The sequence below is a fragment of the Lagenorhynchus albirostris genome, chromosome 18 (assembly GCF_949774975.1).
Source record: "Lagenorhynchus albirostris chromosome 18, mLagAlb1.1, whole genome shotgun sequence".
Taxonomy (NCBI): Eukaryota; Metazoa; Chordata; class Mammalia; order Artiodactyla; family Delphinidae; genus Lagenorhynchus; species Lagenorhynchus albirostris.
The window spans coordinates 50,419,778-50,433,508 of NC_083112.1; the positions used below are offsets into that span (position 1 = coordinate 50,419,778).

At 37.5% G+C, this 13,731-nt stretch overlaps 1 non-coding gene across 1 annotated transcript; it reads left to right on the forward strand.

The window, feature by feature from the left end:
• Window positions 1-2,318: 2,318 nt before the first annotated feature.
• On the forward strand, window positions 2,319-2,423 carry LOC132509061 (U6 spliceosomal RNA). Its single transcript, XR_009536881.1, has one exon. It is a non-coding gene; the product is annotated as a U6 spliceosomal RNA (small nuclear RNA).
• The last annotated feature ends 11,308 nt before the right edge of the window (window positions 2,424-13,731 follow it).

Below are 13,731 nucleotides of genomic sequence, written 5' to 3' on the forward strand. Positions count from 1 at the left end.
TACTGTAGACACAGTATATTATATTTTTGCAAGGATTTCCCAGCTCATTCATGATATCTTTTTGGACAATGAGAAATGTAAGCTAGATAATAGTTTCAATTAGATGGACACATTGTTGATAAGACAGGTCTATTCAAAGACTGTTGATGAATGGAACAATGGCAAACTGAAGAGAAAAGCTAGAAATAAGATTTTGTTTTAGCCCTTTTCTACTGAACTTTTAATTTATCAACAACTAAGTTAATCAAAACTAAATGAATCGGGCTTCCCTGGTGGCGCAGTTGTTGAGAGTCCGCCTGCCGATGCAGGGGACGCAGGTTCGTGCCCCTGTCCGGGAAGATCCCACATGCCGCGGACTGGCTGGGCCCAGGGGCCATGGCCGCTGAGCCTGTGCGTCCGGAGCCTGTGCTCTGCAATGGGAGAGGCCGCAACAGTGAGAGGCCCGCATACCTCAAAACACAAACAAACAAACAAAAACTAAATGAATCAAAATAAAAAATTAAGTGCATATGTGGGAATCATGCTAAAAAATATTTATAGATGACATGGATCTTGGTGGGCTAACCAATCCAACAAATAGGGAACTGACATTCAAAATCATTCACATGGGTTTCAGTAACAAAGAGAAACAAACAAGAGAGGATATAATAAGGATAAATGTAAAGTTATGCAGCTGATTAAGATATAGCTTAGCAGAACTTCACGTGAAAAATTATCTGGGACTCTGCATCAGCTGCAAGTTCAAGAAGCCAATAAGATGGCATGGCTGTAACACACACATGCACACACACCCAAATACAATAGCTTTTAAAAGTTGGAAAGGACCTTAGAAATTATTCAAGTCAAATCTCCCATGTTTCAGAGAAAAGCTGAGCATGCAATAATAAAAACACAATAACTGATAGTAAAACTACATCTGGTATTTATGTATGTTTTATTGTAGACATCGTACTCTTTAAAGTTACTTTATTGTGTTCTTGATTTGCATGTCTCTAATGATTAGTGATGTTGAGCACCTTTTCATATATTTCTTGTCCATCTGGATGTCTTCTTTGTAGAAATATCTATTCAATTCCTTTGCCCATTTTTTAGTTGGGTTACTTGTTTTTTTGCTCTTGAGGTAAAGGAGTTCCTCATATATTTTGGATATTAACCTCTTATCAGATATATGGTTTGCAAATATGCTCTCCATTTCTGTTGGTTGCCTTTTCATTTTGTTGACTTTTTCCTTTGCTGTGCAGTAGTTTTTTACTTTGATGTAGTCCCATTTGTCTATTTTTGCTTTTATTGCCTAAATCTATTCATCGACAGATAAATAGATTAAGAAAAGGTGGTATATATACATACAATGGAATATTATTCGGCCTTAAAAAAAAAGAAGGAAATCATGCCATTTGGGGGACAACATGGATGAGTCTGGAGGACACTAGGCTATGCGAAATAATCCAGACACAGAAGGACAAATACTACATAATATCACTTATATAAGGAATCTAAAATAGTCAAACTCATAGAAGCAGAGAGCAGAATGTGGTTGCCAGGGGCTGGGAGAAGAGAGGAACAGGGAGGTACTAGTAAAATGACACAATATTTCAGTTGATAGAATGATGAAATGATGAATATGTCCTAGAGAAGTACAGCACATCATAGTGCCTATAGTTCACAACACTGTACTGTATAGTTAAAATTTTGCTACAACAGTAGGTCTTATGTTAAGTGTTCTTATCGCAAATGATAATAACAGTAAGTAAAGAAAAAGAGTTACTTTAATAGCCATGAATGTATTTTCATAGAGTGTAAGCAAGGTTGTGAGGAACCTAAAAACCATATAACAAATATAAAATGTCAAGAGTTTTTTTTGTGGTTTTTTTTTTAGCCTAGAATATAGTAGAATAGCATAGAAGGGAGTACTATTAGAGGCAGCATGGCAGCTGTATTCTTTACAAAATGAAAGGGCAAAACTAGAGCCTACAGATAGAAGTTCTTAAAAGGAAAAGTTCAGGTTTAGCTTAAGGAAAGCTTTTTGAACAACTAGTGCCACCCATTGATGGGAAAGGCCACTTCAACAAGAGCTGGTTTCCTATTCCCACCGTAGATCTAAGCTATAGACCCACCAAAGACAGGCAACAGAGAAGGGATTCATGATTTGAGTTAAGAAGCTGTACTAAGTGATCTCTATTCCTTTCTATTTCTAAGATTCTACAATTTCAGAGCACAACAGGTGCTGTTTCTTTCTAACTTTGTCTCCCATTTTCAGGGACCTATACTTTCTATTCAATTTTTCTTTACACTTAAATTTTTCTAAGAAATAAATTCTAGGGCTCACTTCGGCAGCACACATACTAAAACTTAGAACACAGAGAAGATTAGCATGGCCCCTGAACAAAGATGACACGCAAATTTGTGAAGCATTCCATGTCTGAGGGGGATTAGCAGATACAGATTACTATATATAAAACAGATAAACAACAAGGTCCTGTTGTATAACACAGGGAACTATATTCAATATCCTGTAATGAACCATAATGGAAAAGAATATGAAAAAGAATATATGTGTGTGTGTGTGTGTGTGTGTGTGTGTGTATCTGAATCACTTTGCTGTCCACCAGAAACTAACACAACATTGTAAATCAACTACACTTCAATTTAAAAAAATGCATTCCCTTTACCCCAGCAATTTCACTTCCAGAAACCCAGCTTGAAGAAATATTGGCCCATGTGCAAAAGATATACATACAATGATAGTTGTTGTAGCTTGGTTTGTAATAGCAAAACCACAAGGGGTTGGGGAATTCATAAATGTACATCAATAGGAGAACGGCTAAATAAATTATGGAACAACAGAAAAAAAGAAATAAAGTCTATTAATTTTTTTAAATGAATCAGTCAAAAGTTCATCCGCCCTCTGATTATTTACCCTTGGTCCATGCCCTAAAAGGGTCTACCACCCTGCATTCATAATTGTTTACAAATATCTCATCCATAGAGATACTAAAAATAGAAAGAAACAGCTTTCATTTATCTCAGGAACAGTTCCAATGAGTGACACTGTCATAATCTGGAATTTTAACTTAACCTTACCCAATTTAATATAAAACCAGGTGTCCTTAATATATATCCCAAGGACAGTGGGATAGTTTTTCCACGGTTAAGAATTTTATACATATTTGGATTATCTGATCCCTTTTCCTGAAACAGTCTTCATCACCCTTCTGACTCTTCTAGCCATCTAACTAGAAGTTACACTGACCCATCCTATGCCACCTAAGTATTCAGGGATGCTGTTTTGGGCAGTGGAAGTAGCTGTTGAGTGCCTATCACACATAAAGCACTGTGTTGAGTTCTGGGTCTACAGCTCTGTCTAAGGCAGGCAGAATTCCTATCCTCAGCAGCGAATTCAGACAGAGGACAAACTCATTTTACAATAAATAAACAACTCTATGTTTATTACATTCATAACGTGCACTCAATAAATATTGGTTGAATGAATGAATGAACTCAACTGATGAAGAAAATAACTTGGACTTAATTTAAATTTTCCTTTATACCACCTAGAGTTTACTAAGAAAAAAAGAAATCAAATAATGTATGCATATTCAACCTCCTTAAAACTGAACATCTTTTAAAAACATTGGAATAACCACTTACTTGATAAGTTTCAAATAAGCTGTATTTTTTATTTAATATTTTTCCTGAGTTATACAGCAATTTTAACCAACCAAATGATTATCCCTGAATGCTTCGTCAGAGCACTTTAGGAAAGCTAAATATATACTAATATGTGTTAGGTATTTAAATATTCTGATCAAACCTTCAGATACTCAATCCGAGAAGTAATGAGTAACTCTTTTTTTTTTTTTCTGCCCTACCAGCAGGTTAAGGCAATAACAATGCACCCTGTACAGCACCATCAAAAGGCATATGTTTTCTTCCTCCAGCTACTCAGGTGAAGCTAAGAGTTGGATTTACCCAGGGAGAGAGTTGAAGGTGTAGTCAAGGGAGTGATTAAAATGATGGAATGAATCCAACCTGTGCAAGGAGGAAAATGAGGTCACGAGTAGGGCCTGCTAAAAATAGCACTAAAAGACACGGGATTACTCTTCAATATTCTTTTCTCCTCAAAGGAGGAGTTCAGGGAGCCACCAGAGCATATAATGGGATTTCCAACCAAGAGGGGATAAAGGGAAGATGGTTCCCCACCTCTCGCCTTTGCAGTCTCTCATTATCTCTTTAGCCTCCTTTTTACACATCATGTGTCTGAAGCCCGCAGCTCGAGTCCGTGAGAGCAGAGCCTTTCCAGCTTCTCCTGGATTCATCAATACTTCCTTCACTTAAATTCTCTTTCGACCTTCAAATATAACCTTTGTTGGTGACTTGCACTCTTGCTTGTATGAAAGAGGTTGAATTGCTAGATTTGATCATTATGTTGTTTCTCTTTATTTGTCTGGCTGAAAACTTGATCCCATTACAGTCAATGGGAGTAGATCTCACCACTCCTGACCTTGGCACGTGCTGGTGGTGGCGGAGAGGAAGGCAGACAACACCTGGCAGCTCAGCTGTCCCAGAGGTGCCGTCCAACACTTTCACATCAATCTCTTTAGCCAAAACTTAGTCATGTGGCCTCATCCAGGGCAGTGACATAACAGGGGTGGGCAGGTGGGAGCACCTGAAGGACTGTCAGGCGATGGGACAGCAGGCCACCAGCAGGGCCAGCAACACATCTGTCCAGTCAGTGAAACATTTTCATCCACTTAGTCTCAAGATGTGTTAGAGTCACCAAAAGGCCCTTATATTCATATTTTGTTGTTATGCCCAAATAAAAGATGATCTCGTGAGCTGTCACTGTGCCACTTTTCTGTTTACAAATCTGACTCCTTCTCCTCCTTACCAGCCCCACTTCACCCTAATCTTTAAGCCTCCACAAAATAGAGGCCATTTTACTTCATTTTTGTACCTGAAATATATGAGCTCGCCCACTAAAAGTTTGTTCAATGAATAAATGAATGAATGAGACAGTGAATGAACAACTAAACCGGATGGGTGAATCTGAGGGAAGAAGTGAATAAATATGTTCCAAGTATCTAATTTGCCGGGTTGGCTCGTTCTAATTTAGTTTCTAATTATTTCAGTGTATTTAGCAGTGTATTTAGCTTCTAATTATTTCCTGCCTCATACTTTTTTATCCATTGGGGAGAGAAATTTTTAAAATTTCAATAGTTAGAATTGGTGGATTTAAAATCAGATGCCTTGGTAAAACGTATGACCCTTTTCTCGAAAGGGCCTAGTAGACATAAATATGAGGGTGGTTTATGTCCTCTTTATCTTCAAAAATGTTCACTGTGCATTCACAGGCAGAGGGTGGGAGAGATGCTTCCAAGAAAGTTAAACAAAAAGTTACCTTCTAGCTCAAAATATTTAGCAGGACACTATAAACAGATGCTATACATTTCCCTCTTTCATGGATGTACAGTATATCAATAATAATACCTTTGGTTGATTAATAATACATAATTCATAGCTCAGAATTTTCTATTTTTAATCATCTCACATGTAAAATTGTTTAGATACTACAATATATCACCTTTTCAGGGAGAAGTCATGGGTAAGTCAGCTATCTTTTTAAACCCTGTAGCTTCCTTCCATTAAGAAGAATTAACAGCAACTAGAGGTATTGATCGTCTTTAGTTTTCTGACACCTGGTGTGGGATGATACTACAGAAAGCAGAAATAAACTTCACTGTCTACGGTGCTGAGTGCTCAAATGGTTATGACGATAAGTAAGTATTCGAGGTAAAGCTGTATCTTGGGTTCAAACAGTAGCCAGGAGATAGAGAAGTTTGTTGCTTTTGCATGCACAACATTCTTTTGAGACTAGATTCATATGTGATGGAGGAAGAGTAGCACCTAGTGGTAAAAAGTATCAGCTGCACCCACCGGGGAGCTGACTGCAAGTCTTCCAGGAAGTATTTCAGCCACATTTTAAAAAAACACATTTCAGGCATCTTAAATGCTGGTATCTTTAATTCCCAAGATGGTGTTTGTCATGTATGTCAGTTACAGATTTGAGTCAACTTAATGTGTTTGAATATTTTCAAATAAACTGTATAGATGATCAATATATCCAAGAATTTAGAAAAAGACCCTAAACTTTTCACAGATACCCAAAGCATATATAGTAAAATGTACAGGTTAAAATAGTATATTTCTTAGATGATCTGAAAGTTTATTTAATTATTACTTATGTAAGTCTACTAACATATTTGAGCGAAAGAGTGCTGCTTTCTTAAGCAAGGCGTTGTATTTCAGTGAGATTATTTCGAGAACTTGGAGGTACCTGTAAATAGCTACTCTGAAATTCTCTTTTCTTCCAGGGATGGATATTGTAAACATAATGCAGTATTTCACACACTTTGGACACACAATAAATTAATAATTGAACACTTAAAAACTTATATAGTGGAAACTAGTTTTAATTATATAGCTTATAGTTTGGTTGACAATGATAGTGGTAAGGAGAAATAATTGGAAAAATTATGAATAAGCATTTGTGCATACTTCAATTCCTAAATTAAATGGAAACTCAACTAAAATTTTATTCCCTTGGTGGGAGTGTAATCATATGAATGTGTCATCTGTCCTTGAGACCCTGACATAAAAACAAAGAATTGTGAAATTCAAATCACACCTATTTTTTTAAAGATGCTCACTCTGTATCTTTTCTTTTTTAAATTAATTAATTAATTTTTATTTTTGGCCGTGTTGGGTCTTCCTTGCTCCCACGGGCTTTCTCTAGTTGCAGCGAAGGGGGGCTACTCTTTGCTGCAGTGTGTGGGCGTCTCACTGTGGTGGCTTCTCTTGTTGTGGAGCACGTGGGCTTCAGTAGTTGCAGCACACAGGCTCAGTAGTTGTGGCACATGGGCTTAGTTGCTCCGCAGCACATGGGATCTTGCTGGACCAGGGTTCGAACCCGTGTCCCCTGCACTGGCAGGCAGATTCTTAACCACTGCGCCACTTGGGAAGTCCCACCTATTTTGTTTTTATTCCCCAAACTCCTTTTTCTAGTAGCAGACATCACACAGGCGTGCACACACACACAGGCCAGGCCAATCATCATACCCCACCCCTTGGCCTTTGGGAGTTATTCCAAGATTGTCCAATCAAAGTGCAGCTTCCAGAAGTGATGTCTTGAACCACAGCAGGCAGAGAGGTCCACTCCTTCCCTTTTAATGGGCAGCTGTAAGAGGTGATGCTCCAGCCATAAGAAACTTAGCAAAGCAGAGAATGAAGTCAAATAGAGAGGAGAGGAGAGGAGAAAGACCCGGACAGGAGTCTCTTGTTGTGGTTGCTGATGTCCGTGGCTCCTCTTTCCTGTTCCTGCTTCTCTCCCCCAGTTTCCCTTCCCATAAATCTCTTTGAGACAAAATTTACTTTGAGATAAGTTTCTGCAATAAAGATAACTGACTTATACTGCATTTTAAAAATAAGGCACAGGGCTTCCCTGGTGGCGCAGTGGTTGAGAGTCCGCCTGCCGATGCAGGGGACACGGGTTCGTGCCCCAGTCCGGGAAGATCCCACATGCTGCGGAGCGGCTGGGCCCATGAGCCATAGCCGCTGAGCCTGTGCGTCCGGAGCCTGTGCTCCGCAACGGGAGAGAACACAGCAGTGAGAGGCCCGCGTACCGCAAAAATAAATAAATAAAAATAAGGCATAACTATGGAAAAGAGTATAGAGGCTCCTTTAAAAACTAAAAATAGAGGGGCTTTCCTGGTGGCGCAGTGGTTGGGAGTCCGCCTGCCGATGCAGGGGACGCGGCTTCATGCCCTGGTCCCGGAGGATCCCACATGCCGTGGAGCAGCTGGGCCCGTGAGCAATGGCCGCTGAGCCTGCGAGTCCGGAGCCTGTGCTCCACAACAGGAGAGGCCACGGCAGAAAGAGGCCCGCATACCACACACACACACACACAAAACTAAAAATAGAGCTACCATATGGTCCAGCAATCCTACTCCTGGGCATTTATCCAGAAAATACTAAAACTCTAATTCAAAACGATACATGCACCCCAGTGATCACTGTAGCACTATTTACTATAGCCAGAACATAGAAGCAAAATAAACAAAATTTCAAATAAACAACCTAACCTTATACCTAAAGCAATTAGAGAAAGAAGAAAGAAAAAAACCCCAAAGTTAGCTGAAGGAAAGAAAACATAAAGATCAGATCAGAAATAAATGAAAAAGAAATGAAGGAAATGATAGCAAGGATCAATAAAACTAAAAGCTGGTTCTTCGAGAAGATAAACAAAATTGATAAAACATTAGCAAGACTCATCAAGAAAAAGAGGGAGAGGACTCAAATCAATAAAATTAGAAATGAAAAAGGAGATGTTACAACGGACACCGCAGAAATACAAAGCATCATAAGAGACTACTACAAGCAACTCTATTCCAGTAAAATGGACAACCTGGAAGAAATGGACAAATTCTTAGAAAAGCACAACCTTCCGAGACTGAACCAGGAAGAAATAGAAAATATGAACAGACCAATCACAAGTAATGAAATTGCAACTGTGGTTAAAATCTTCCAACAAAGAAAAGTCCAGGGCCAGATGGCTTCAGAGGTGAATTCTATCAAACAGTTAGAGAAGAGCTAACACCCATCCTTCTCATACTCTTCCAAAAAATTGCAGAGGAAGGAACACTCCCAAATTCATTCTACAAGGCCACACTCACCCTGATACTATAACCAGACAAAGATACTATAAAAAAAGAAAATTACAGATCAATATCACTGATGAATATAGATGCAAAAATCCTCAACAAAATACTAGCAAACAGAATCCAGCAGCACATTAAAAGGATCATACACCATGATCAAGTGGGGTTTATCCCAGGAATGCAAGGATTCTTCAATATACACAAATCAGTCAATGTGATTCACCATATTAACAAACTGAAGGATAAAAACCTTATGATAATCTCAATAGATGCAGAAAAAGCTTTCAACAAAACTGAACACCCATTTATGATAAAAAAATTTATGAGTGTAGGCATAGAGGGAACTTACCTTAACATAAGAAAGGCCATATATGACAAACCCACAGCCAACATCACTCTCAATGGTGAAAAACTGAAACCATTTCCACTAAGATTAGGAACAAGACAAGGTTGCCCACTCTCACCATTATTATTCAACATAGTTTTGGAAGTTTTAGCCACAGCAGTCAGAGAAGAAAAAGAAATAAAAGGAATCCAAATCGGAAAAGATGAAGTAAAATTGTCACTATTTGCAGACGACATGATACTACACATAGAGAATCCTAAAGATGTTACCAGAAAACTGCTACAACTAATCAATGAATTTGGTAAAGTAGCAGGATAAAAAATAAATGCACAAAAAGCTCTTGCATTCCTATACACTAATGATGAAAAATCTGAAAGAGAAATTAAGGAAACACTCTCATTTACCATTGCAACAAAAAGAATAAAATACCTGGGAATAAATCTACCTAAGGAGACAAAAGACCTGTATGCAGAAAACTATAAGACACTGATGAAAGAAATTAAACATGATACAAACAGATGGAGAGATATGTACCATATGTACCATGTTCTTGGACTGGAAGAATCAACATTGTTAAAAGCACTGTACTACAGAAAGCAATCTACTGATGCAATGCAATCCCTATCAGATTACAATAGCATTTTTACAATAGCATATTTCACAGAACCAGAACAAAAAATTTCACAATTTGTATGGAAACACAAAAGACCCTGAATAGCCAAAGCAATCTTGAGAAAGAAAATCAGAGCTGGAGGAATCAGGCTCCCTGACATCAGACTATACTACAAAGCTACAGTAATCAAGACAGTATGGTATTGGCACAAAAACAGGAATATAGATCAATGGAACAGTATAGAAATCCCAGAGATAAACCCACGCACATATGGTCACCTTATCTTTGATAAAGGGGGCAAGAATATACAATGGAGAAAAGACAGCCTCTTCAATAAGTGGTGTGGGGAATACTGGACAGCTATATGTAAAAGAATGAAATTAAAACACTCCTGAACACCATACACAAAAATTTATTCAAAATGGACTAAAGACCTAAATGTAAGGCCAGACAGTATCAAACTCTTAGAGGAAAACATAGGCAGAACACTCCATGACATAAATCACAGCAAGATCCTTTTTGACCCACCTCCTAGAGAAATGGAAATAAAAACAAAAATAAACAAATGGGACCTAATTAAACTTAAAAGCTTTTACACAGCAAAGGAAACCATAAACAAGAGGAAAAGACACACCTCAGAATGAGAGAAAAATATTTGCAAACGAAGCAACTGACAAAGGATTAATCTCCAAAATACACAAGCAGCACATGCAGCTCAATATCAAAAAAACAAACAATGCAATCCAAAAGTGGGCAGAAGACCTAAATAGACATTTCTCCAGAGAAGATATACAGATTGCCAACAAACACACGAAAGGATGCTCAACAACACTCATCATTAGAGAAATGCAAATCAAAACTACAATGAGTTATCACCTCACACCGCTCAGAATGGCCATCATCAGAAAATCTACAAACAATAAATGCTGGAGAGGGTGTGGAGAAAAGGGAAGCCTCTGGCACTGTTGGTGGGAATGTAAATTGATACAGCCACTATGGAGAATAGTATGGAGGTTCCTTAAAAACTAAAAATAGAACTACCATATGACCCAGCAATCCCACTATTGGGCATATACCCTGAGAAAACCATAATTCAAAAAGAGTCATGTACCACAATGTTCATTGCAGCACTATTTACAATAGTCAGGACATGGAAGCAACCTAAGTGTCCATCAACAGATGAATGGATAAAGAAGATGTGGCACATATATACAATGGAATATTACTCAACCATGAAAAGAAACAAAATTGATTTATTTGTAGTGAGGTGGATGGACCTAGAGTCTGTCATACAGAGTGAAGTAAGTCAGAAAGAGGAAAATAAATACTGTATGCTAACACATATATATGGAATCTAAAAAAAAAAAAAAGGTTCTGAAGAACCTAGGGGCAGGACAGGAATAAAGACACAGACGTAGAGAATGGACTTGAGGACAAGGGGAGGGGGAAGGGTAAGCTGGGACAAAGTGAGAGTGGCATTGACATATATACACTACCAAACGTAAAATAGATAGCTAGTGGGAAGCAGCCACATACCACAGGGAGATCAGCTCAGTGCTCTGTGACCACCTAGAAGGGTGGGATACGGAGGGTGGGAGGGAGATGCAAGAGGGAGGGGATATGGGGATATATGTATATGTATAGCTGATTCACTCTGTTATACAGCAGAAACTAACACAACAATGTAAAGCAATTATACTCCAATAAATATGTTAAAAAAAAAAGAAGAGAACTGACTCATACTGCATTGTAAAAATAAGGCATAACTGTGGAGAACAGTATGGAGGTTCCTTTAAAAACAAAATATAGAGCTACCATATGATCCAGCAATCTCACTCCTGGGCATATATCCAGAAAGGACTAAAACTCTAATTCAAAAAGATACATGCACTCCAATGTTCATTGTAGCACTATTTACAATAGCCAGGACATGGAAGCAACGTAAATGTTCATCAACAGAGGAATGGATAAAGAAGATGTGGTAAATATATACAATGGAATATTACACAGCCATAAAAAAGAACAAAATTATGCCATTTGTAGCAACATGGATGGACCTAGAGATTATCACACTAAGTGAAGTAAGTCAGACAAAGACAGACAAATATCATATGATATCACTCATATGTGGAATCTAAATTTTAAAAATGATACAAATGATCTTATTAACAAAACAGAAACAGACTCACAGATTTCAGAAACAAAATTCTGGTTATCAAAGGGGAAACATCGGTGGGAAGGATAAATTAGGAGCTTAGGATTAACATACATACACTGCTATATATAAAATAGATAACCAACACAAGGACCTACTGTATAGCATAGGGAACTCTATTCAATATTCTATAATAATGTGTATGGGTAAAGAATCTGAAAAAGGATGAATATATGTATATGTATAACTGAATCACTTTGCTATACACCTGAAACTAACACAACATTGTAAACCAACTATACTCCAATAAAATTTTTTAATTAATTAATTAATTAATTGAAAAACGGTTGAATGGATAAAGAAGATATTATATATGTACATACACATATATACATACACATACATAGAGTGGAATATTACTCAGCTCCCATGTTTATATTACATTGTATGGCATATTGCTCAGCCATAAAAGAGAATGAAATATTGCCATTTGAAGCCACATGGATAGGCCTAGAGATTATCATACTAAGTGAAGTAAGTCAGACAGAGAAAGATAAATATCCTATGATATCACTTATATGTAGAATATAAAAAAAACGATGCAAATGAACTTATTTACAAAACAGAAACAGAGTCACAGACATAGAAAATAAACTTACAGTTACCAAAGGGGAAAGGGCAGGAAGTGGAAAAATTTGGAGTTTGTGATTAACAGATACACACTACTATATATAAAATAAAAAAACAACAAGGATTTACTGTATAGTGCAGGGAACTATATTCACTATCTTGTAATAATCTGTAACGGAAGAGAATCTGAAAAAGAATATACGTACATATTTGTATAACTGAATCACTCTGCTGTACAACTGAAACTAACACACTGTTGTAAATAAACATACTTCTATTTTTAAAATAATAAATAAATAAATAAACAAATAATAAATAACTAAATGAAAATAAGTCATAGCTCTGATCATGTTACTACCTTGGTCAGAGAATCTCCATGTTCTCCAGTGCTTGAAAAATAATCCCCAAGCTCATTTGGATTTGTGACTTGGCTCTAATCTACCTTTCTATCCTCACCTCACTCAATCTAGTGAAACTGAATTACTCTTTTTTTCTTCAAAATACCTACTACTCTACTTTATTCATTCTGTCCCATGAAAATGATTTTCTACGTCCAGCCACCCAGTTTCCACCTTCTAAAACTGTATTCATTTTTCAAGGTCAACCACAAATGATTGATCTTCCATAAGTCCTTCCTCATTGCTCAATGAATCAGTTAAATTTAGGTTAAGATGCCTAATGAAAATCTAAAATCACAATGGCTTAAAGAAGGAAGAAATTTAATTCTTGCTCATGTAAAAGAAGCCTGGAGGTTACAGTAACAACATGGACATCAATGTATTAGTGTTCTATGCTGCATAAGAAATTAGCCCAAACTTAAAAGCTTTAAACAACACACACTGATTATCTCACAATTCCCATGGGTCAGGAGTCTGGTTATGTCTTAGTTGGGGCTGTTCTCACAAGACTGAAATCAAGGTGTTGGCTTGGCTGCATTCCCTTCTGAAAACAAGGGAAAAATCCCTTAGGTTTTTGGCAGAATTTATTGCCTTGTAGCTGTAAAATTCCTGGAGCATTACTTCTTCAAGGCCAGCAACAAAGGAAAAGTCTCTCTGCTGGTTGTGGTCTCTGAGTGCAGGGAAGGCATAGGCCTTCTTTTAAAGGGCTCACATGATTAGGTCAGGCCTACCTGGAATAATCTCCCTTTTGACAAATTAAAAGACAACTGATGAGGGACCTTAATTACATGTGCAAAATTCCTTCACCCTTGCCATACAATGTAATATAAACATGGGAGCAATATCCCATCTCCCTTGCCATACTCAACTGATTA